The sequence below is a fragment of the Plecotus auritus genome (genome assembly GCF_963455305.1).
Source record: "Plecotus auritus genome assembly, chromosome: 13".
Lineage (NCBI taxonomy): Eukaryota > Metazoa > Chordata > Mammalia > Chiroptera > Vespertilionidae > Plecotus > Plecotus auritus.
The window spans coordinates 22,986,082-23,012,439 of NC_137779.1; positions in this window are offsets into that span (position 1 = coordinate 22,986,082).

Sequence of the window (26,358 nt, forward strand, 5' to 3'; positions counted from 1 at the left end):
GTGAGAGGGAAGGCATAGATGCAGCAAGTTAAAGGGATGACTATATGGGTGAGCTTTCCTGAGGTTCATGAGGTCTAGGTTTTTTCCTGGGCCGCCTGCTCTCCTTAAGAGCAAACACCAGGGGAGGGTGATAGTCAAGTGCTAGGTCCTGGTTCTGCCACATGTGTAAAAGACATGTGTCCTTGGACATTGAAATCATGGGCTAGGCCGAAGACCTCACTTTCCTCATTGCAACACTTCCGACATTCCAGCTCTTATAACAGCAGCTGTTCTAGTCCAGGGTTCTGCATACACGGGGTTGGGAACACTGCGGAGAAAAAGATGACATAGGGAAGGGGACATGACCTGTGGCCAAAAAAAAGCCTCCATCAGCAACTGGCATAAAAACCTCTGTAACAGTTAATTCCGTGTGCCAACTTGACTGGGCACAGAATGTCCCTATAATTTGTCAAACCTAATTTGTGGTGTGATTGTAAGGATGTTTTCGGATGTAATTAACGTTTGAGTCTGGCCCTCCCTCATGTGAGTGGGCCTCATCCAGTCAACTGAAGGTGTGAACAGAACACGAAGGCTGAGGAAGAGGGAAGGGAAGTCCTCCTGCCTGACTGTGGAGCTGGGACTTTGGTCTTTTCGGACCTCCGGACACAGAGCAAAACTTGGACTCTTCTTAGGTCTCTAGCTCACTGACTACAGATCACGGGACTTCAGCCTCCACAACTGTGTGAGCCAAATCCTTACAATAAATTATATATAGGCTCTGGTCAAGATGGCAGCGTAGGTCAACACTGTGCTCAGCTCCTCCCCCAACCACATCACTATTACAATTAACTACAGAGCAGACATCATTGAGAATCGCCTGGAGACCAGGTGAACAGAAGTCCTATTTGTAAGTAACTGCAGAAGAATCCACATCAAGACATTCTATCTTGGGGTCACGGCCAGGAAAGCCTGATTTAAAATGAGGAAGATGGAAGGCAATTTATCCACATCAAGAGGAATCTGGTGCCTGAATTATAAGAGAAAAATAGTGTAAACATTACTCATGGACTCACAACCCAACATTTTGGCACATATCCTTCTAATGCTTTCTCTAGGATCTCTCTCTCTCTCTCTCTCTCTCTCTCTCTCTCTCTCTCTCTCTCTATCTCTCTCTCTCTCTCTGGTTCTCTCTCTCTTTATCATTATCTCTATCTCTATCTCTCTCCCCCACCTACCCAACTCATGCTTTACACAGTTTTACATCCTATATTTCTTTCCCTTATAAAAACTTAATGAACATTTTTTTAATCATCAGCTAGTTCTTCTCTGCACAATAATTTTAAGTAGATGAATACTGTTCTCTCATACAGATGCATCACAATTTATTGAACAAATTTCCCATTTGTGGGCATTTTGATTTCTTCCAATTTTTCACTCCTTGAGAGAACACTATGATCCTTATACTCAAATGACTTTTTACACCTTCCAGGTTGTTTCCTTAGAAAAAAAATTTAGAGATGAAATTGCTGGGTCAAAAGCTGTGATCTGCTTAAAGACACTGAAACCTCGTTGAACCCCCTTTGCAAGTAGACCATTGACATGATCTCTAACAAGGACGGAGAGAGCCCGCCTCCCTGTGCTCTTGCCAACAATGGGCATATTTCCTGTGTTGCTTTATCTTTGCATGAAATGATTCTGTGAAGGGAAACATCAATGACTTTCTGAGGGAAGTGGCATTTGATCCGGTCCTTGGGTGTGTGCTAAGATTTCAATGAGCAGAGTGGTGGGGAAGGGCATTTTAAGGCGAGACACACAGCTTGGCCACAGACGCGTGCTCTCTGGAGAACCCTGTAGTCTAGATCCACCGCCACCAGCAGGAGGACTAGACGAGAAAGGCAGGCTAGCATGTGATCGCGGGAGGCCTTGAATGGCATCCTAAGGCGCCCAGACATGATTTCACAGCAATTGGAAGCCATTAGCAGTTCCTAAGCAGGGGATGTGTTTTTGTACGCTAGCCTGAGGGTGCCAAGGATCTGCCAAGAAGGGTGATAAGGGGCAGGATCGGGTTTGATAGTTTTGACAGTAACCAGGAGACCTGTCTGTTTTCCCCACTCTGGTATGACGTCGGGGTTGGAGCACTTCACTCAAGTTCCAACACACTTCCCATTAAGAGGACAAAACCTCGCCCGAACGAATCAAGAAGGAAGCGGGGAGAGCAAACGCACGCCGACCTGGCAGACCAGATGCGGCGGGACCCGCGAGCAGCGCTTGATCATCTATCTCAGTCCTGATTTCCCTCATCAATATTTGATGTCACTAGGAAACTCCGGCTTCATTTTCTGGTAATGAATTTATCATGAGACCGAGAGCAGGTTGCTGAAGCAGATGCCTGGGAAGCTGGGCAGCGGGCAGCTCCCAGCCTCCGCCTGCTCACCCGCTGGCTCCGCCACCCTGCAGGGCACAGGCGCTGCCAGGCCAACCGAGAGCCCCAGGCGTGGGCTTCCCTCTATGTGGATCACTGGTTCCCCAAGTCAACCCTCTTCAGGAAATGCCCCTCCTTCCCAGGAGGCTGAGTGGTGTGGGGAAGGTTAGTCCACAGCTGTGATTTATCATCCACTGGGCACAGAACCCTATAATAGGACTGGGGAAGCACAAACATGTTCAAATAGCAGCCCTGTTCTCAGAGAATTTGCCATCCTTTGTCCACATTCCAGCATCAACAGAGTGCTTGGAGCATAGTGGGCCCTCAGAAACGCATAGTAGGCCCTCAGAAACACCTTCTGCAATGGGTAACTGCTGACAGCTGCCCCCCAAGGATCCTGCTGTCTCATTTCAGCTCTGAATCGGACTCTTTTTGTAACTGATGGACGTCGCTTTATGTGGCCTAGCTTCGGACATCTTATTTTACAAAGTTGGGGGAGATATAACAACAGCAGACACTTGTATAGCATCTGCTATGTGCTTCCAAATGTGTGTTCATTCAATGAATTTTCACGACAATCCCAAGATAGATGCTATTATTATTTGCGTTTCAGATGAGGACGTTTATGCTTAGATGGGTTAAGGACCTTGCTCAAGGTCTCAGAGCTAGTTTTGAATTCAGAATCTGCAGTCCTAATCACTCATTACACCCTCTCATATCACCTGCATCACTTAGGTAGAACTCGTTTTTGTACAAGTGCCAACACAAAACATCTTTTGTCAAACCTCACCTTCAGCTGGCAAAAGCAAATTTATTGGCTCACAGAAACTGCAAGGTATACTGCTGGTTTCAAGTATGGCTTGATGCGGGTCCTCAAATTATGTCACCGGGACTCAGTTTCCCTCTGTCAGCTGTGCCTCCGATATGGGGCTCCTCTCACAGACTCCCTTAGGGGTTTCCTATGGCAGCAGCGTTGCATATCTTATACTCGTAGAGCACTTAATTAGTGAGAAAATGCAAATAGCTTTTCCAGCAAAGCTTTCCTGCATGTCTTTGGCTCAGATCAGTCCATGCGATCTAATGGCCAAGGGGATGCAATGTTCTAACCAATGGAGACCTAGGTCAAACACTCCACCTGTCAGTGTGTGGGTTGGGGGGTCAGGGGGCATTTGAGCACATGGGCTTGTCTGTGGACCAGGTAGTTCCACAGAGGGAAAGCAGGGTACAGTTGTCAAAGAAGAGGAAATAGATGTCAAATAGCACAAGCAACAGATGTCCGCTCTGTACTCTTTCGTCTTGCCACAGCAAGAAAAATATTGAAATGCTGATGGGAAGACATCAGTTGAAGTGACTATCAAAAGGAAAAGGAAATATCGTTCAGCTCAAGCCTTTGTGGAAAGAAACCGAGGCTGCCAGCCCGGGAGCTAACACATCCCCTGGCAGTCTCCGCCTCCCTCACTGCCCTCCCAACCCCCGGGCCCCTGTTCTGCGTTTGAAACACACCAGGAGCCTCCCCACCTGAGGCCTTTGCAGTTCTGGTTCCCTCCGTCTACAACACGTGTCCCCTACAGATCTGTGTGTCTGTCTCCCTCATCGCATTCAGAGCTCCATCCGAGCGCCAACCTTACCCACAGGCCTGTCCGCACATCCTTTTACTCTGAGCACTTTAACTTTCCTGAAAGCCACCATCACCCTTTCAGAGTCTGCATACTGACTCTTTGTAACTGATGGGGGGACAGAAGCGTCGTTCTGTTCGATGCTGCCTCCCTATACACAACAGATGTGAATCTGGCCCCTAAAAGAGGCTCAGTAAGTATCTGTGTGACAATGAAGGAAGAAGGCATCAGAAAGCATCTTTGACTATAGTTGGTGCCACCCAGGCTGTGCAGAGAACCTGGGTTGAAGGAGGTATAAGCCAGAGGCTTGGGAACATATGCTGACACGGGGCCGAAGGTGAGCCCTCCGCAGCCCCATGGCACAGTAGGGTCGGAGCTATGTCTGAAAGCCTGAGGATATACAGTCAGGGGGAAATGAGCTTAGAGAGGAGGCGAGAGAAGCACAGAAGAAACAGGGAGAAAGAAGCAGAGAGGGCTGAGGGTGGGGTTCGAATTCCGCCACCACCAATCCCGCGCAGTGGGATCAGCACCAGGTCATTTAGGTCTGATCAAGCCAGGAGGGTGAGGATCCGTGGACCCCTCCCTCAGACCAGAATAGTTCTAGCACAGAACTGCATCTTAAAGCGAACATAAAGGGGAAAAAACTTTCAAACAGTAATCAAGGTCTTTGTCTCACTGAGCAGGTAAGTCCATTTTCAACGAGAAAACTAAAATAAGACTCGCGTTCAGCTGTGACTTTGACTACACGGATTGATGACCTAAATAGATCCGAGTTAGGAAAGTCAAATAATGTCAGAGAATCATAACATAAACACCCACAATGTCAGGGAAATGTGTGTAAAATTCATCATATGAAGCATATGGTATAATATTGGTTTATCCCCCCACCCCCCATTTTAAAATTAAGTTTTAGCCTTTCCCATTTCCCCATAGGGTCACCCCTGTTCTAGTGAATATGCAAAGTTCATTTATTGGAAGGTAACATTATTGCTTATATTGCAATACGTATTTACTCGAAGGCCATAAATATCCTGCAAAAATCTCATCTCATTCTATGAGGCAGAAATTATGTTCCCTACTTTTCATTAAATTTCTGATGAACTAATAAATGATTGAAAAGTTCTTTGCAAGGATGGGAGGCTGACTCCTGTGGCCAGTCTGTGTATTGGCATCAAGGCTAAATGTTCAAGATGATAGTCCTGGGTGACAGAGAAGGCAGCAAGAGTATGCCCCCAGCCCTAGCCGGTTTGGCTCAGTGGGTAGAGCATCGGCCTGCGGATTGAAGGATCCCAGGTTTGATTCCTGTTAAGGGCACATGCCTGGGTTCCGGTTTGATCCCCAATAGGGGGCATGCAGGAGGCAGATGATCAATGATTCTCTCTCATCATTGATGTTTCTATCTCTTTCTCCCTCCCCCGTCCTCTCTGAAATCAATTTTTAAAATATTTTTTAAGAAAAAGGACTATGCCCACAGCTGGGCTTTCTTCCTACTCTAGAGCCAGTCTTCTCGGGACTGCGCAGACTCACACTTCTGCCCTGTGGCCAGCACGCCTGAAGTCTAGCCCTCTCTCTGCAGGAAAGAAGAGCTGCAGGAGAAGGGAGCCGCTCACCCCAGCCCCACTCACTCCTTTGCTCCTGAACACACAGTCACCTGCCCCATTGCTGCTCCTTCCTTTTCCCTCTTCTTCTTCTCACCTTCAAGACCCAACTCTGAAGCCATGTCTGGGCACTAAAAGGGGTGTGTACTGAGCGTGCGTGTGAACGTGCTAAGTGCTCTATGCACATTACTCACTTCACCCTCACAGGAACCATGGGGGGTTGTAGTGGCAGCTGAGGAAGTGGGGAGTGGGACGGGGTGGGGGGACATCACTCCACTTTGCAGGTGAGAAAATAGAGGCAGAAAGAGGTTAAGAAACTGGTCCTGGGTCTACCAGGGCTGGCAATGCCCGGCTAGGAGCCCGGGTCTGGCCTCTCCAGACCACAGACAGCAGGCGTGATTGGGTGTGTGCGTGTCAGAGTAAGACGTGAACCCCAGCCTTCCACTTTGGAGCACTCCTGGCTGCACCACACTCCAACTCCAAAAGAAAGAAAAGAAACAGCAGCGGGGAGGGGGAAACCATCATATCTGTGAATAGCACTTTATAGTTTACAACGCTCATGCATCCATAGGATTTAAGTCTCAGGACAATAAGAGGTTCCTCGTATTATCTTTGTTCTACCGATGAAGAAGACTAAGGCTAGGAGAAGTCTGGAGACTTTTCCCAAGACACACAAGGACCAAACGTGGTGTGATCTTCAATCCGATCCTCCCACCGCCACTGCTCTAGTATTTTACATACGTAGGGGCGCGGGCCAAAATGCAGGATACCATACTCAAATACATGTGTTGGGTTGGTTGTTTTGTTTTTTTTTTCATTTAAAAATAAAAATAGTCTTGACGTAGAGTTAAAAACAGAAGGGTGATTTGCATAAGACCCTGCGCTCTCAATTACACCAATTACCTTATAATTACAGCCAATGCCATGTCGGTTTTTCAAAACTTACGTCTATTCTTAAAGAACCTGTCAGGAAGGAGGCGTCTCGGGGAGAGGTTCCAATTAGTATGCAGGTTGTACGCGGAGAGAGAGACAAGCTGCCGGGGGCTCCGGCTCCGAGGAGCGGGGAAGAGGCAGGAGCCTTGAAATGCCCCAGCTTAGCAAGTGGCCACGCTGGGAAACTAACGCCTCTGGAAAACTCCAACCCCCAACTCCCAGCTCTGGGGGAGCATCATGTCATGGCAAATTCAGCCTGAACCCTCCTGCCCCTGCCGCGCCTCCTCCCACCTGTCTGTTGCCCCAGCAGCCACCTCTATACTTGCGAGGTTTGGGGTCGGGGGGGAGGCGGGGGGGGGGAGATTAGCCTGTTGAACTTGGACTTCTCCTAGCTGCGGGGAGAAACAAACAGAATGGGCCTACCTGAGAACCTCCTGCTGAGATCATTGCATGTCTTTTTCTTGCTCAGTGCCCATGGAACAGGGAAGTATCACCATCTTTTCCATCCCAGGGATGTCAGAGTGTGAAAGACGGGCAGGCATTTTGCAAGCAGTCGGGTTACTCTCCAGGCGCCCGCTGCCTTGCCACCAGATCAATAATCAGCCTTCAGATGCTGTTGCTATTTGCTCCCCAAGAGTCCTGGTTTACCTCCCTGGACAGGAAGGAGATCCCAGTGAATCGGAACATCCAGAAACCTTGGAGATTCCTGAAGCCAACCCCTCGTTCTGTAGGAAGGAGGGCATTCTGACTCTGCCCTCTGGGGGCAAGGCCCACTTTGAGGCTACTGGTCCAAAGGGCAGTGTCAAGATGCAGCGTCACCATTGTACAAAGCACGGCCAGCGGGGCTCAGTGGTTGAGCACTGACCTATGAACCAGGAGGTCATGGTTGGATTCCCGCTCAGGGCACATGCCCAGGTTGCTCGATTCCAATGTAGGGCGTGCAGGAGGCAGCTGATCAATGATTCTCATCATTGAAGTTTCTATTTCTCTCCGCCTCTCCCTTCCTCTCTGAAATCAATAAAAAAAATTTTTAATAAAGAATGTATTCCTGACCCTCACCCCCTATATAAGGGGATGCGCACCACATGACAAAGGCAGTTTGTTCTGCTCTGACAGGTGGGCCTTGCCTGCTCTCTGGCTGCCAGTGCAAGCAGGCAACAGGACCCGCCTGAGACCCCTGCCAATTCGGTGCGCAACACTGCACTCAATGCCAGTGCCTTGCAAGAGCCTGCCTCGCTGTCCGTCTGCCCCCCTCTCTCTGGATAAGGAACTGCCACCTTCTCATTACCAATCTCTAGGTTTAGATGGATTCTTCCAAAGATACCTGGTCCATCTCGCAAAATTCGCATTTCCCCTAACGTCAATGCCACTCCACTGCGCTGAATTTCTTTAGCAAAGACACCTCCAGCGACAGTTGGCTACGCACCTTTATTCATGTTATCTCAGCCCCCAGGGCTTAACATTACTGAGATGGCACTTCCCACTCTGTCTCTCTAGGATCTGCACTCGCCCCGTCTACACCTGAGAAGACTGCTGAAGCACAAAGCAGAGCGAGAGAACGACAGAAGAGAGGCAGCAGGCCTGGGATTTGTGCCTCTGGACTCTCAGTAGGGCTAGGTACAGCCGTGGGCAAACTACGGCCCACGGGCCGGATCCGGACCGTTCGGCTGTTCTATCCGGCCTGCGGAGCCGAAAGAGCGGAGGGTTCTCTTGCTCTCCCCTCCTCTCCTTTACTTTGAATTTATATTAGTTCACACAAACACTCCATCCATGCTTTTGTTCCGGCCCTCCGGTCCAGTTTAAGAACCCATTGTGGCCCTCGAGTCAAAAAGTTTGCCCACCCCTGGGTTAGGAGGTCTCTGGCCAGGAGGTGCCCAGCTTCGGTGCCTCTGCCCTCCTCCCACCCTCTAAATTCCAATCAACATTTCATGAATGGAACACATTTTCCTGCTTGACTCACCAGGAATTTGTCTTTCTTTCTTTCTTTCTTTCTTTCTTTCTTCCTTTCTTTCTTTCTTTTTGTGTCTGCTTCCATAATATGTTGTGTCTCTATTAAAATAGTGATTCTTATCTTGCCTCTTCTCATAGCCATGTGCCTATGGCTCACTTTTCCTAAACATGCTGCCCATACCCTAACCTTCACTCCTCCATGGAGCTTCCACTCTTTCGTAACTTACCCACCTCCTTAATGCTCACCCCCACGATTCTGTCATTACCAAGTACTCCAGTCTCCTCACAGCATCTTTTCAATCGTCCCATATTCTGACCACCATCTCCTATATTTCCAGTCCGCTTACTCAAGTGGCCCGGCTGCAGCAAATCATTCTACCCCTCCCTCAGAATTGCTGGTACACGGATTGTGCAACCCATCCCTGCCCCTTACTTCCCCACGGCCTCGGCTTAGATTCCATGCCAGTCATGAGGCTGTGCCCCTCACCCTCACCTTCCGTGCTCTTGCCCTCATTCTCCCTACTACCACCTACTTCTTTGCACTCAGCTTTCAAAGCACAATTCTGTTTTGTCCAGCCAATTGGACCACACTTGCACAACTAAACAAGTTTAGGAAAAAACACACAATCATGCTGGTTTACTTTAATTCGTGATTAATAAACTCAAGGGGACCCGTGAGGCTGTCCAGCGTTCATAACAAGGGTGCGCTTTCACCCCTCCTGCTCTGCTAGGGGGCCACGAATGCAATCTCATCTTTAATGTTGGATAGCTCCTCTCCGGTCCTCTCTCTCAGCCGATGACCTTGTTTCTATTTGATTGAGAAAACGGATATAATATGAAAAGCATGTCCTCAAGCTCCCACCATACGTATCTGCCCCCCCACCACCGCATTTATAGGTGCAATGTTCTCGTCTATCATGTGAGTGACTGTGCTCCTGTCCAAGGCCAGCCTTCCTCCATGTGTCCATTCGATCCCATTCCTCCTCATCTGCTCAAGGACAATGCTCTAGCAAGGTCCCTTTCTTTTTCTTGCAGCATCAATTTTTCTTACTCTACTGGATCTTTTTCACCAATATACAAACATACTGTTATTTTTCCTCTTTAAAGAAATCTCTCAACTATGCTTTCTCCTTTAGCTCTCCCCCATTTCTCTCTTTCCCTAGAGCAAAGTTCCTTGAAAAACTCACCCGTGTCTATTGCCACAAAGGCACCTCCTCCCATTCTGTCTTGAAATCGTTCTGTTTTCGTTTTGACTGCCCCCCTTTCACCAGCACTGCTCTTATTAAGGCCACCAGTGTCGTCTGTGTTGCTAAAGCCAATGGCAATTTTTACTCCTCGTTTTCTAAATTATCATCAGTATTTTACCCTGTTGATTGCGTTTTCCTCCTTAAACACTTTTGAGCGTGGCTCTGTGTATCACACACCCACCTGGTTGGCAACAACATTTTGACATCCCTTCTTAGGAATCCTATGATTCCATCTCACTCTCCTCTGAATCCTAGAGTGTCCAAGGGCTCGGGTTTTAAAACTCTTCCCTAGCTACTCCCACTGCCTACGTCTGGTCATACCAGCGATGGGCTAATGTCTCCCAGATTTGTATCCCTCACTGAGGCCTTTCTCCAAACTTAACTCATATGTCATCCTGCCTGGTAACCATTCCCACACGGATGCCCAATGGACACCTGAAACCTAACATCCTTGCAATTGTGCTCTTGGTATACCCAAACCTGTTCTTCCCACTTCCTTCCCAATAGCAGTGAAGGCAACTTCATTCTTTCCATTGTGAGGTTAAAAACACTGGAATCACCTTTGACATGTCCCCTTCTCTCATCCCACATTCAATACATTAGCAAAAGCAATCAGCATTTCTTCAACATCGACCGAGAACGTGACCTCTTTTCTACTCTATTGCCATCCCTCTGGTGCAGGCCCCCATGACCATCCATGCTGGGATAATGGCTGACCTCTGGTGCTGCTTTTTGCTCTGCCCTCGCCCCTCTGTCCTCAGCACGGCTATCACAGGGACGTTAAATAGGCCAAATCATTTCCGTTCTCTGCTGAAACCTTCCATTCATTCTCATTCAGTCCAGGCGACAGCACGAGGCCCTGCTCTGACTGGCAAGGCCCACGTGATCTGCCTTCCCACACCTCTGTGACTTCCCTAATCTCAGCCCCATTCTCTGCTCCAGCCCAGCAGTAGCCTCGCTGCTCCTAGGTCATCACAGGCATTCTCCTGCCTTCAGACCCGAGCACTTGCTGTCCTCCCAGTCTTATGGGTTATCTCCAAAATCTACTCAGCTCCTTTAAGCCATTCTCTACATGTCACCACCAGTAAGGACTTCTCTGGACATCCTATCTGAAACTTCAACTCTCTTCACATTTCCCTTCTCTGCCTGATCCTCTCCTAGGAACTGCTCCCTTTCTAGCATACTACATATTTCATTTACTCATCTTTCTTGTTGTCTTCTACACTCTGCTCCATGGGGGAGAGGAGTTTTGTCTGTTTTACTTCCTGCTCTATCCGCATTGCCTACAACAATCATAACACATAATAGGTGTGCAATAAGTAGTGACTAATAACCAATATTATCTGTCATCTAAACTAGATCTCCTGATTTACACCAACCCCACCTCCACACACACACACACACACACACACACACACACCTGATTAATTTAATGCCCAGTATTCTACAATCAAAGCCAGAAATCTGGGAGTCAGGCATCAGAGGTCCGTGCTATTATCCCAGCGTGGATGGTCATGGGGGCCTGCACTTGATTCTTCCATTCCCCATGTTCCCCAGACCCAATCTACACAGGCCTGGCTACTCGACCTTTGATACATGTCCCAACTCCAGCCCCGGAACCCATTCTTCTGTCCTCTCACCCCATATCCTCCTCCACCACCACTCTGGTGAAAATCTCTCTCTGGGCTGTGTTTAGCTGCCTCTCTTGGGTGCCTCCTGCACTCTCTTCTACTCACTCAGCTCTTGTCACTTTGGCCTCCATCCGTTCCCATCCCTGTTTCTCAAGCGGCTGTCACACAGGCCAACATGTGTGTTCCCCAAGTGCCTTTTCCCAGTTCTATTGTCATTACTCTGGCCAGCTTTTCTTCCTTCAGGCCTCAGGTTTAAACTCCTCAGGGCACCTTTCCTGAATATCCTGACCACTCTTTTCTTAAAAAAAAGTTTTTATTGATTTCAGAGAGGGAGAGAGAGGGAGAGAAAGATAGACACATCAATGATGAGAATCATTGATCAACTGCCTCCTGCACACCCCCTATTGGGGAACGAGCCCGCAACCCAGGCATGTGCCCTTGACCGGAATCGAACTGGGACCCTTCAGTCCGCAGGCCGACGCTCTATCCACTGAGCCAAACCAGCCAAGGCCTGACCACTCTTTTTAAAGTAGGTCACACCCACCCATCCACCCACCCTCCCCTTCACTATTTTCAGCACCAAGATTATTTTCTTCCAAGCACATATCACACAGCAATCACCCCCAGATGCACAAACGGATGGATGAAAGCTGTTTTAGAATCACTGCGGACTTTGAAGCCATCCACTGCCCCTCCCTGCCCCTAGGAACAGGTGTTGTAGAGAAGCAGCATTGGGGACCAAGCAAGAGCGCCTAAAACATCTGCCACCAAGCTGAGTGTGCTTGCTTCCTGATCATCAGAGCCCATTTGGGGTCTTTCTCTGTGGTAGTTTCTCTATCTCAGCTTTGTGGGAATGAGGAGAGTCCTCTTCCTTAAGCAGCACTATCCCAGACAATGTTATTTGAAAGGGCTAAAGAATCAACAAATAACTCATCCCCAAATAACCCTACTTGGCTTCCAGCTGCTCCGAACAGCTGGATGCTTTTTCTGAGCCAAAAATCTTCTGCCTCTACACTAATAAGATGAGCAGAGACTGAACACATTGAGATATATTAAATGGGGTCATTTTATTGACTACAGTGGCATGACATTGGTCAATAAAACTATATAGGCTTCAGAGGTACAATTCTAGAACACATCATCTGTATATTGTATTGTGTGTTCAACACGCCAAGTCAAGTCTGCTTCTGTCCCCATTTATTCCTCCTTTACCTTCTTCTACTTCCCTCCACTCCCCCCTCCTCTGTCTATGAGTTTGCTGGTTGTGTTTTTTTTTTTTGCTTAATTCCTTCACCTTTTTCACCCAGCCCCCCAACCCCTTCTCCTCTGACAGTTTTCAGTCTGTTCTCTATCTATGAGTCTGCTTCTGTATTGTTTGTTATTTTGTTCCTTAGATTCCACATATAAGTGAAGTCAGATGGCATTTGTCTTTCTCTGACTGGCTAATTTCACTTAGTATAATACTCTCCATCCATGCTGTCACAAAAGGTAAGATTTTCTGTGTCATTTTTCATGCTGTTACAGTTTCACTAAGTTCCTTAAAGTTCTCACTGAGTTCCTTGAGCATCCTTATAACCATTCTTTTTAACTCTAATAAATTGCTTTCCCCCATTTCCTCCAATTGCTGAAGAGAAGTCTTATAACCAAGGCTTTACACATTCCTCAGGGGGAACCTTTGTAGCTGAAATCTCTCTCCAGAATCTCAGCTGCTGCCCATGACAGGGAGGCCAGCCGTTCTTTCCCCTTGTTTCTTCTTAAATATTTTCATTGATTTCAGAGAGGAAGGTAGAGGGAGAGAGAGATGGGAACATCAATGATGAGAGAGAACCATAGATTGGACACTTCCTGCACGCTCCCCACTGGGGAACAAGCACGCAACCCAGGCATGTGCCCTTGACTAGAATCAAACCCAGGACCCTTCAATCCACAGGCTGATGCTCTAGCCACTGAGCCAAACCAGCTAGGGCGAGGCCACCCTTTTCATGTCTCCACTCTTCCTACCAGTCAGAATATCTCAAACTTAGCTAATTACCATGACCCCCCGGGATACATATATAAATGCAGGTTCCCAGGTACTGCAGGGAATTCTATTCATTCCGTCTCAGGTACAGGCTGGGGGATCTGAATTTTTTTTAAATATATTTTATTGATTTTTTACAGAGAGGAAGGGAGAGGGATAGAGAGTTAGAAACATTGATGAGAGAGAAACATCGATCAGCTGCCTCCTGCAACCCCCCACTGGGGATGTGCCCGCAACCAAGGTACATGCCCTTGACCGAAATCAAACCTGGGACCCTTCAGTCCGCAGGCCGACGCTCTATCCACTGAGCCAAACCGGTTTCGGCAGCGATCTGCATTTTTAACATGGACCCAGGATGAATCAGAATGTTTGGGGATCACTGAGTCTTGAGGACCTCTCCAATACCAATATTCTTGGATCCTCTGCCTGGTTTGATGTAGCAGCCTACGCAAGCTAAGGTTGGCAAGGCACCTGTTTCTGATGCACAGACCTTCCTGAGCCTTTTCACACCCCTTTACCAAGCAAAAATCATTGCTACCTGCCTGCCTTTGGGCACGTGACTGGTGTTGGAGCTAATTGCCTGCTCGTCCCTCTCTTACAGTCTGTGAGCAACTCGAGGGCAGAGGACATGTCTTGTTGATGTCTCTGTCCACAGCACCTAGCACAGTGCTTGGCGTGGAGTAGGCGAATGTCTAAATTTGGATTAATGATGCCCTACATTCTACAGGTCTCTGTCCTTTCTGTTCTCACCCACTCCTGTGGCAAAGGAGACACTTGAATTAAGATCCGAACTGACCAGGCAAAGGTCTGCAATTTCAACTTGGACATCTGACCGGGTCTCAAGGCACCGGGTCTCATCACCAACTGCAGCACGGCCCGGGGAGACTGAGCTGCCTTCTTCCCTCCCCATCAACCACCCTGGCCCAGTTGGGACCTTCAGTCCTGAGGCCAAGTTGAAAAAAGCAGGGGACTCCCAGTCTGTGGGGTTACCACTCACCTCAGCATTCCGAGACATGTCCTGGGAAGAAAACTGGCCCCCCAGCAGAGAGCGGGGCCCTAGGCCCTCGGCCCAGGCCTCGCTCTGTAGCCCTGCTTGTGTTTCCTAGCTCAGCCTCACCCTCTGAGAGAGGAGTGTGTTTAACATTCCCGGCACGGGACGTAGGAGGCGATCCCAAGCACCTTGCTGCAGAGCGAACTAATCCTACCAGGTTAATTCCCCCCCTCGGTTTATTCCATCTTATTAGAGCCGGCAGGCACCCTGCCATGCTTCATTACCTGTGCCACTCCACATCAAGGCTCCCTTAATGAGCTGAGCAATGTGGGGAGCACCCTGCTAAGCACCCCAGATGGAAGTATGTCCTAAAAATGGGAAAGCCCTGAATTCCCAGACCTGTCTGTCCACAGGGCAAAGCCACAAAGAAGGTAAATGGAGTTGCTAAAGGGCTGATGGTGTTTCTGTGCAGGTGGAGGTCAGAAGGGGAGGGGGCATGGGGGGGGGGCGGGGAGGAGGGGGTCCCCCTTTCCCTCCTCACCTGCGTCCATTCTCTCTCTCTTTGCTCACACTTGACAGCGTCAAGGAAATATGTACTTTAGGTCAAAGACCCCAGGACCGAAAAGATCCCTTGCCCTGCCCACTTAATCCAACTGCCACCTCCAGCATCACGCCCTGTTTTCCAACAGAGACAGCGCCATTTCCTCCAACAGGCCTCATCTCCAGGCCGGTGAAATTGCCCCGGGAAAGGAGGAAAGAAATGGAGTTTTGCATTGGCAAGTGGGGGGAGGGGTGTAGGAGCCTGTGTGCCTGGAGGGACCTGGGTGGGGCTGTGCGGGCAGATACCGGTGCGGTGGAGGCCAAAAGAGGGGAGGCAGTGCCAGTTCTGTACATCTTCCTCCTCCCCACTGAGCCCTCTGTCTGTGTGAAAGAGATCTCTCCTCACTAATCAAGTCCTCTCGGTGCGGGAGGGCTCCTGCCAGAAGAGAAAACACTGCAGCAGCCAGCGGAGGATGGCCAACTTGGCGTGCGGGCCGGGTGAGGCAGGGATTCATCGGCAGGGGGGGGCACAATTATTTCACCAGCATGCTATGCCTCCCTTCCCAGAAACCTCAGCTGCCAAGCGCTCTCCTGCTCACGCCCTCTCTCTTGCTTTGTCTGATCTGCATTTTGTTCCTCCCCATCTCTCTGCACTCGGGCCCTCGTGCTCTTGCTGGGCGGTATGTAATTTGTGACTGTCCGTGTGCCCCTTTCATGAGCTTGGGTCTGTGTACATGTCTGCCTTTGGCTACATTTCTCAATCCCTGTGGTCCAAAGGGAGGAGGAAAGAAAGGAAGTGACCAAAGGAAGAATCTGTGTGTTGGGGGCGAGGGGGTGGCCACGCATCAAAGGGCCTTTGCATGCATTGCGTGAAGGGAAAAAAATTCAGAGGGAGAGCGGACGGAAAAAGGAACTCACTGAACACACTATGATTTCCAGCATTAAAGGGTCACAGGCAGAATGGCTTCTGTGAGGCTTTGCTCACGGGGGACAGCAAGTTACTCTGCAGAAGAAAACCAGAGTAAAAATGCTCCTGAAACAAACACACACACACACACACACACACACACAAATGGGCGGCAAGTATCAGGCAGTCCCTCTAAAGAGTACGGAGAGTCTAAGATGGTTTTGCCATATCAACTAGATCCTGCCGCTCTACCGCCACATCTGGCTTCTAGCAGGTTCTCTTCTTTCTCTCTTTGGCCCCTGACTAGAGGTGAAGCTTACCAGAGAGGACCAGTATCCAGTCAAGTAAAATTTCTCCCAGCCTCATTTTCTCTTCCTATAAAAGGAGCGCTCTGATAGCAGCCCATGTACATCAAGGGAATTGAGGGATACTCTTTAGATGTGAAAGAACTCTGAACTCATGGGACAGTGGAACCCTGTCTCAACAAGGGAGTAGGGTGGGTTTGTCACCTTTAGAAAGAACAAGGGGCCCTAGCCGGTTTGGCTCAGTGGATAGAGCATTAGCCTGTGGACTGAAGGGTCCCTGGTTTGATTCCAGTCAAGGGCACATGCCTGAGTTGTGGGCTCGATCTCCAGTAGGGGGCGTGCAAGAGGCAGCCAATCAATGATTCTCATCATTGATGTCTCTCTCTCTCTCTCTTTCTCTCTCTCTCTCTCTCTCTCTCTCTCTCTCTCTCTCTCTCTCTCCCTCCCTCCCCCTACCCTCTCCCTTTCCTCTCTGAAATCAATAAAAATGTTTTTTATTTAAAAAAAAGAAAGAATAAAGGTTGAGTTCTGGTCAAGACCATGAAGTAGGTGAACACTATTCTCCTCCCATGACCACGTCAAAATTACAACGAAATAATAGAACAATCAACCCAGAGAACCATCCGAAGAGTAGCTGAACAGAAATCCTATAACTAAGGATATAAAGAAGCTGCCTCGAGATTGGTAGGAGGGGCAGACCTGTGCAAGGGCTGACCCCACACCCACGTGTGGTGGTTGAGAGTCTGGAGAGATAGCTCACCGGCACAGGTCACCCCTGAGGAGCGCAGGGTTCCAGCCCCACACAGGGCTCCCCAGCCTTGAGCACTAGTGCTGCGAAGAAGAGCCCCCACAACATCTGGCTGTGAAAAGCCGAAGGAATGCTGTCTGTGCGGATAAGATGGAAGGCTGCTGGAAACCCAGGCATCCACTTAAAGGGCCCTCGCACTAACTCACTGGCTTGTGGGCACTCATCCTGGGGTACGGCAGAGAGACAGTGGCTCAGGAGGCACCAGAGACATACAGGGAGAAATTGGGTTGTGTGGCTTCAAAGCTAGGGCTGGAGGGACAGCATTTAGAAAGAACAAGGGCTGAGTTCTGGTCAAGAGCTATCACTCCACTGAACCCTCCTACACGGCAGGCGGGTGGGGACCATCTTCCCTGTGTCAAGTCTTCCCCCCACATGGCCAAATCTGAGTTGGCATTAGCCTGGTGAACCCCACTCACTCCACTCTGAAGACTCCCCGAGACCTCGCCTCACACAACTCATGTACCAGAGGCTACTGCAGTGGCAGGCAGCTGCCCTGAACCTGCCCTGCTTTCTTCCTTAAAAACTCTCCAAGGTCGCCGAAACCGGTTTGGCTCAGTGGATAGAGCATCGGCCTGCGGACTGGAGGGTCCCGGGTTCGATTCCGGTCAAGGGCATGTACCTTGGTTGCGGGCACATCCCCAGTGGGAGGTGTGCAGGAGGCAGCTGATCGACGTTTCTCTCTCATCGATGTTTCTAGCTCTCTATCCCTCTCCCTTCCTCTCTGTGAAATATCAATAAAATATATTTAAAAAAAAAAAACTCTCCAAGGTCCACGGGCCCCAGATGGGCAGCACTGTGCTGAACCGTAGAGCATCTCCCTCTATCTAGATCAGCCTTGGGCAAACTACGGCCCGCGGGCCGGATCCGGCTGTTCTATCCAGTTCTCTTGCTCTCCCCTCCGCTCCTTTACTTTGAATTTATATTAGTTCACACAAACACTCCATCCATGCTTTTGTTCCGGCCCTCGGTCCAGTTTAAGAACCCATTGTGGCCCTCGAGTCAAAAAGTTTGCCCACCCCTGATCTAGATACATCAGAAAGGCATTGGATGGGTCTGTGCCTCGCTGTTTCCATCTGTGAGATGGTGAAAAGGACCAGGCATGCCTCACGCAAATGCTGCTCTGTCTCTGGATGGGCGGCCAGCTCAGAGCACGCCACCTCTCAGATGCTCTTCCCCATCCATGGGATGAAGAAAGTAACCGATGCATACTATTTTTTTATTATTTCTGCGACTGCCCAGCACTCATCTCTCCTTATACTAGAAACATCGCCTTCACTTTCTTTGAGGTCTGATGGGTCAGTTCCTTCCAGGGCTTATCCTGTGATCCAGGTCTAACCAATCAGCATACTTCAACCCTCTACTCACAGTGACCGGTTCAGGGATAGGCCACACAAAGGGAGCTCAATTCCAGGACATTAGCTGGAAATGCTGAAGGCAGGTCCTCTCTCTGCCAGGGTCATTTGCAGTAGGGATGACATGAGCCTGGGCTGTCTGGGCCACGCTGGGAACAGAGCTCACCTGAGAGTGAAGGGGAGCCATGGTAGGAAGGGGGCGGGACAGAGGAGGGAAGGGAGAGACAGAGCAAGTCCCAGGGACGCTGCTTGAGTCTCTGGAGCCAGCTGTGCGCAAAGCCAGTCCCAACTCCTCCGCTTTGTGCTTAGATGAATGAGTTGAATTGGGCTTTCGACACTCCCAGCATAGTTTTGCTGGGAGGCTTGGTTGGAATAATAGAAGCAAAGCACTTAGCCCAGTGCCCGGCACATAGTAAGCCCTCAATAAATAATGATCGCCGTTATGGAGAATAAATGAGATGATGGATGTAAAAGCACTCAGCAAGGCATAAAGTGTTATATAAAAGTAAGGTACCTATTACTGACTTTCCTGTTCTCCAGTGATCTATACCTCCCATTGCGGCTTTATTGCCCACTTTCTCATTCTCTAAATATTTCATGTGCCCAATTAGGCTGTGCGAACCTGTGGTAGAGACTGAGGTCCCCATTCTGTTGGAGACATCACAGAGGACCATGTGGTTGTCATAAAGACCACAGCACAGCGGGTGGCTCACATCCCAGGCTCTAGTGCCGGAACACCAGGCTTCAAATGCTAGCCTGCCCCTCACTCGCTGGGTAGCCACGGGGAGCTGATTTCTCCCCTCTGGGTCCCAGTTTTCTGCTAGGTAAATGGGGCCAATGCTGGCACATACCTCATCAAGTTGTTATGAAGAGTAAACGTATTCATAGTTGTAAAGCATGTAAAACAGTGCCTCTCACGTAGTGAGCCCTAAAAAAGTGTTAAGTAAACATTTCCCAGTTTATTTATTATTGTCATTCAAAAGCATTTACTGAATGCAGAAAGAATATACATCCCTTTCTTTAATATTGTGATGAAGAAGACATGCTTCCACCCTTATAATAATAGCAGCTATTGCACTTTTTTTATAAAGTTGTTGGGGTTTTTTAAATATATTTTTATTGATTTCAGAGAGGAAGGGAGAAGGAGAGAGATAGAAACATCAATAATGAGAGAGGCTCATTGATCGGCTGCCTCCTGCATGCCCCATACTGGGGATCAAGCCCGAAACCCAGGCATGTGCCCTGACCTGGAATCGAACCATGACCTCCTGGTTCATAGGTCAATGCTCCACCACTGAGCCACACCAGCCGGGCATAGCTATCACTTTTAGGGGCATTCTCTCTGCTTTCACCTATTCTTCATGCTCTAATCCCACACTCGAAAGCTGGAAGGAGCCAAAAGAGATTTTTCACTTTGCAGAGGAGAAAAGAGATCTGAAAAGGCTACCTGGTCTGTGCAGGTCGGCACAGCTCCCTATAAACAGAGTAAGAAGGAGAATCTAGGTCCTCTGTCTCCGGACCCCTCATGCTAACTTCACTACACCACACTGACGAAGGAGGTGCTACACACACATGTGGTCAAAATGCATGAACACAAGCAGCTGCAGCCGCGCAGATTCCCTCCTTTCTTGCACAAATATTTATTTAGCACCCAGATATGCACCACCGCCAAGAAATTCGGGAAATTCACCAAAGTGAGCAGAACCACTCCCCACCCTGATGTTCTAACACAGGCAGTGTAGTCACCTTTGTCATTCATTTGGCAAGTATGTAAGCACCTGTTGCTTTCCATGCTCTGGGGAGAGGTACAATATCAACATAAACAGCATAGTCCTTGCCCCCTCAGAGCTTAAAATATCATATGTTTGGCTGTTCCATTAGTGCTCAAGAATGTTTATTGAATTAATGAATAAATCATTGAAAGTAGCAATGAATCTATGGATGGATGGATGATGGATAGATGGATGGATGGATGATGGATGGATGGATGGATGGATGGATGGATGATGGATGGATAGATGATGGTTTGATGGATGGATGGATGGATGGATGGATGGATGGATGGATGGATGGATAGATGATGGTTTGATGGATGGATGGATGGATGGATGGATGATGGATGGATGGATGGATGGATGATGGATAGATGGATGGATGGATGGATGATGGATGGATGGATGGATGATGGATGGATGGATAGATGGATGGATGGATGATGGATGGATGATGAATGGATAGATGATGGTTTTATGGATGGATGGATGGATGGATGGATGGATGGATGGATGATGGATGGACGGACGGGCTTTTCCTGGGACACACATCTTTGAGCTTTGTGCACAGAATATTGCACTATTGTCTTCCTGTAATTATTTTCCCCCAAAGGATTTGACATGCAGCACGAGAAACTGAATCTGGAAGGAACCTGAGGAATCAGGAAAGCAACCCCCTGATTTACAGATGGGAGAAGTGGCACTCGGTGGGATGGAGGTCACATGTATATCTCATTCTGCAGGACAGTGCTTAGCCAGGAGAGTGGGCCAGGCCTCTGTCCCCTCAGGAGAGAGTGCATCCTAGATGAAGACTCAGGGATCCTCTGGTGGACCTTGGAGCCCCAATTTGCAAAGCTGCTAATAAAGCCCATCTGCTTGCGACAGGAGTCTGCCTCTTCCTGTGATTACTGCTTAATAATTCTTCTTGAGGGCTGAACATCTGTTGTTCAGCCCCATCCCTGGTTGTCTTCTATTTGTCTCGCCCCTAATGCTGGTCTGACCATGGCTGGGTGGTGTGTCTGGCTAGGCCAGCCGTGGGCAAACTACGGCCCGTGGGCCGGATCCGGCCCGTTCGGCTGTTCTATCCGGCCCGTTTGGCTGTTCTATCTGGCCCGTGGAGCCGAAAGAGCGGAGGGTTCTCTTGCTCTCCCCTCCGCTCCTTCACCAGCAGCAGTGTTAACATGGCAACGTCAGGAAACACGGCCGCAGCTCCTTCTTCTGAGTGGGCGGATTTATATCCATCTATTCAGTAGAAGGAACAACCTCTCAATCTTCCAGAGGCTCCTTGTAATGCCCGTGGACGCGTCCCCCAACATCACCCTGGGAATGCGGAGACACGTTATCGTGCTGATGTAGGGAGACACGCCCCTGGAGAGCACAGTATCAGAGCATTAGCTAAAAAGGAGACCAACAACACTGTTCCCACTCAAGTGGATGTTTTAAAGACCAAAAACCTTTCAACCCAGTCTACATTGCCATCTACGTCCCGGGCATAATTTGGAAGTTGCACTAAAGAAAATGTTTAATTTACTGTTTACACATTTTGTTCTTTTCTATTTGTTTTAGTTTTAAATTATTTTATTATATTTAAGTTTAATTTGAAAGGCTTTTGTACCTTTCCTTTGTTAGGCAATTTTATTTTGCCTTTGCCATCTTCAATATAAGGTATGTTATTGTGCTATGATTCCTCCATTTTTTGAAGTTTCAAATTATAATAATTAGTGTTTACATTCTTCTTGTTAAAATGTTTGAAATGAATAAAACTATTGAAATTAAAAAAAAAAGACCGTACCCTTTTATGTAATGATGTTTACTTTGAATTTATATTAGTTCATACAAACACTCCATCCATGCTTTTGTTCCGGCCCTCCGGTCCAGTTTAAGAACCCATTGTGGCCCTCGAGTCAAAATTTTGCCCACCCCTGGGCTAGGCAATACGTGACTCTGGTTTCCTCTTTCTTTTCCAGTTGCGCTCTGCACCTTTGCTAGTCCCATCCCTCTGTGGCGCGGCTGTATGTACTCTCTGTTGCTTCTTGCCCACTTAGTATCTGGATTCTAGAAGCATCTGTCCGAACCCAAAGACCCGGGCCTTCTCACCGAATCTCCAAGGCTGTAGCAAAGCCTCAGTACCTCTGGCTCCACACCTGGGCTCACCACTAAAGCACTCCTTCATTAGGTTTTTTGGGGGGGTTGGTTTTTGTTTGTTTTGTTTTTGTTTTTGTTTTTGTTTTTTTTTGTTGTTGTTGTTGTGGTTTTTTTTTGTTTTGTTTTGTTTTGTTTTTGCTTTCCCTGATATCATCTCATGACCAAAAGAATTCCATACTGAGACAGGGACGTTAGCCACCATAATGCTTATCAAACAGGAGGCAGAGCATCTATGCCAGGAAGCTAGTGTTAGATTCCTAAATGCAATTTACCTGCTGGAAGACAATGAAATTCCTCATACCCTCCTCCCCTGTGGGAGCAAAGCATCAAATGACACAGGTTAAGAAATGCAAACCCAGCTACCTGCTGTGCTCTTCAAATATTTCTAACCATTTTTCTGATGCTTCAAACTGATTTAACCCAAAGTACATTTGGCCCCTGAACAGTTATTTCTTTGTTGTTGTTGTTTTTACATGGGGGTGTAACTTAATTCAGAGGCCTGGCTCTGCTGTACTTTACAGGCCAGAGGCTTCAACCCTCTGAATCTACTGATACTTTTTCCTTAGAACAATAAATGATGGTTTATTTCTGTCCAATGAACATGGCCTAAGTCAGGAAGGAAATGAGCAATACTTCAAAGTCCCAAGGACGGGAAGAAATTAGGTTGAAAGTGAAGAAACCAGGTATGGGATGTGGAAGGATTGGACTGCCCAGTAGCAAATGTGGCCTAGTCTAAACCCCTGGTCTTGCCTTCCTCAAGATTATTCCTGTCCCGGGCTGTGATGGGCAGCCTTGGGGATACTGAGAAAAGCGATGAGAACGAGAGGTCATTGAGGAAGACAATTAAAAAATTCACACATCCTTTGGCACTTCTTTTCATCTCTGAACCAGAAGATAAGTCGCCCAAATGTGGTTTGAGGTGCACTACATCTCAGAGGCAGGACCCCAAAATAATCATCTCTTTAAGGGCAAGGTGGGCAGAGGCCAGGAGGGGAAACACAGCTGGAAGCGAATGGAAGCAAATACTGAAAAAGGACATGGGCCTACTTGAATTTGCAATGTTTATCCTCTGGTGCGACAGTCATTCTCCTGATTCCATTTATTTGTACTGAAGACCCTGTGCTGTTTGTTCTCAAAGTAAGAGCTTCCCTACAACCAGTCAGGACCATTTGCAGAGCTTGTGTCCTTAAATGTTCACAGTATTTTTATCGAACATTAGGAAAGCCCTTGGTAATTTGCAGCAATTTAGTATGCTTGCTTTGCTTTTAGAAAATCCACAGCAATTCAATAAACACCCAGTCACTGTGGCTGTTAACACACACACACACACACACACACACACACACACACACACACACATCTCTCCACAGCTGCCTGCCAGCTGTCACTCCGGGCAAGTGAGCCATCAGAGCCCCCCACCTCGTTCTCCGTGACCCTCCCTCCAGCCTCTCTTCTCTCCAATGTGACAATCGACAGACCGCTCAAAACTTGTGTTCCCTCCCCGGGGGTCACTGGGAAACCCAGGGCACACAGACAAGTGGGGTAGGCCCATTGTGCACCCCAATTTGGCCTCATTTGGCTGTTAGGGGGCCATCTGTTTCATTGTCAGGGTTGAGCAAAGACCGGAGAAGAAGGACCCTCCTCTCCATCTGCTCCCTCAGCACGGGCTGGCTTGGATTTGCTAAGCCCAGTCCCAGATAAAGGCAGTCACCCGGGCTCTCCCACCAACGCCTGCTTCCCCCGCTAGTTCTTGCATTTAATTCCTGGTCTTTACATTTGGAGTAACCTGTCTGTACCCCCTTTTCCCATTTGCCCTAAGTTCTGGAGATAATCACAGAGATGCTCCCTGAATAAATGTTCTACTCTTTGCTCTTTACCAGAGAATGCACTTGCACAGACTACCCAGTAAGATCCACAGTGGCCTCCTATTCCCGAGATCCCAGCTCCGGTGGAGACCGGCTGCTTCGGGGGCCAAAGCTACATCTTCCAGGCCTTGTCATCACGTCATTAACATAAGGCCTGACATAATAAAGACTTAATAAATGTGTATTGACTATAAGAAATTGGAGAGGAAGCAAGATGGTGGCATAGATAACCGCCTGTACTCACCGCCTCCCACAACCACATCAAAATTACAACTAAAATACAGAACAACCATCATCCAGATCCACTGGAAAGCCGGCTGAATGGAAGTCCTATAACTAGAGAAGGAAGAAAGAAAACACACTGATACTGGTAGGAGGGGCGGAACAGTCTGGTCTGGCACCCACGGGGGTCGCTTTTTTAATCAGGAGGGAGGTCATCTCTGTGGAGGCTGCCCTGAGTGTTGGAGAGTGGGAATTTTTGAGCATGCTTACTACTACCATTCCAGAGAGGCCGTGGACTATGCCCCAGATAGAGTTGTCAGTGCTGACACCAGGCCAGGCCTTGAGATACGGTCCCATGGCCCCTTCCCAGCACGTAGGCCTTCTTTCATAGAACACTGTCAGCTTTCTGAAGAACAGGATGACCCTGTGAATAACATGGTCGTCAATGGCATGATCCTGACGTTGCTTAGGAAAAACTGTTTTGTCTTGGGTTACTTGCTCTGCAAAAACAGGATGTGATTAATGTGCTTAAAAGTGGTCCTGCACAAAGGGTCAGGGCTGCTCTCTGGACTCCCTGCGTGGAGAAAGGCAGAGCAGTTGCTGGCCGGCTAGCTAATAAAGGCTCCCTAAATTTTAATTTGGTCTGGACTCCAGTGGCTGTTCACTCGTGCTGGCTCCACAACACAGAGGAGTAAGGGGTCCCAGTCCCACACCAAACCCCAGTCCAGTGTCCAAGAGCTGGGAAAAGAAGTCCCTAGAGGCAGTAAGAACTACGGGCTGTAAAACCCAGTGTGGACTGGGGCTCAGTGACACAGAGGCTGCTTGGAGACCTAGTTGTTCCTCTTAAAAGGCCGGCACCACAAATTGAATTTACAAGGTCATGCTTCCTCTGAGCTCCAACACCCAGGCAAGGCTCTTGGGAACACAGACACATATGAGGAAGAACTGGATTGTCTGGCATTGGGGCAGGAACTCGGGGGCGGCTTTCTCCCAGACGGAGGTGTTTGCAGGAATCATTGTTCTTGTTCTGGGACCTCACCAGTCATAGGGCTGACTGGCAGCCATTTTTGTTTGCTCCACCCTGGTGATTCCCTAAGACCCCACCTCCTCCAATTTATAACCCCACCCAACCTGTGTGCAGCAGCTGTTGCATATGAATGGCCTGTCCTTGCTCAGGCTAAAATCTCTCAAACAAGCTGCAGCTGGGTAAGGGAGCCCCAAACCTATCAATAAAAGGCCCAAACCCAGCACCAGCACCAGCCTGCCTTGCTTCATAGCTGGGCCTCATTAGGTACTTCCAAACCCGATACAAAGCTGCAGATCTCTCTGTAGCTCCTGCTAGGTGGCCCCAGGCAGTGGCTGACTTTGTACCTCCCTGGAGACCCAAGAGCCAAGGTACCCAGTGGTCAGTGTCAGACCATACCAGATTACAACTCTACACATCCATAAGTAACACACTCAAGGGGAAGACTCAGTGAGCACCAAAGCCCCACTGAAGCAAGTCCTGTTCCATAGGGGTGTCTCCTGAACAGCAGCTCTTCCACTGTAGACACAGCTGGTCCTCAAAGCCGATTGACCTGGAAGTCAATTTCTCACAATGAGGCCAATTCTCCCAGTGATGCCAATCAAGACTCAACTACAACAAGACTGTGCTCACAGCCCACAAATGGGTGCACCTAGAGTTCCCAACTCAGGTGGCTAGGAAGGCTGAGCCACTGGGCCCTATAGGACACCTACTACACAAGACCACTTTACCAACTCAAGGAGACATAGCTGCTCTACCCAATTCATAGAAACAAACATAGGGAAGCAGCCAAAATACGGAGACAAAGAAACATGTCACAAATGAAAGAAATGGAAGAAAGCAAACTACTGGATATAGAGCTCAAAACCATAGTTATAAGGTTACTCAAGAATCTTCTAGAAACTTCCAAGGGACTTAGTGAGACTTTTAAGGTTCTTAGTGAGAATGCCCCAAAAAAATGGAAAAGGACCAGTCAGAAATTAAGCATACACTGACTGAAATAAAGAATAATATACAGGGATTCAATACTA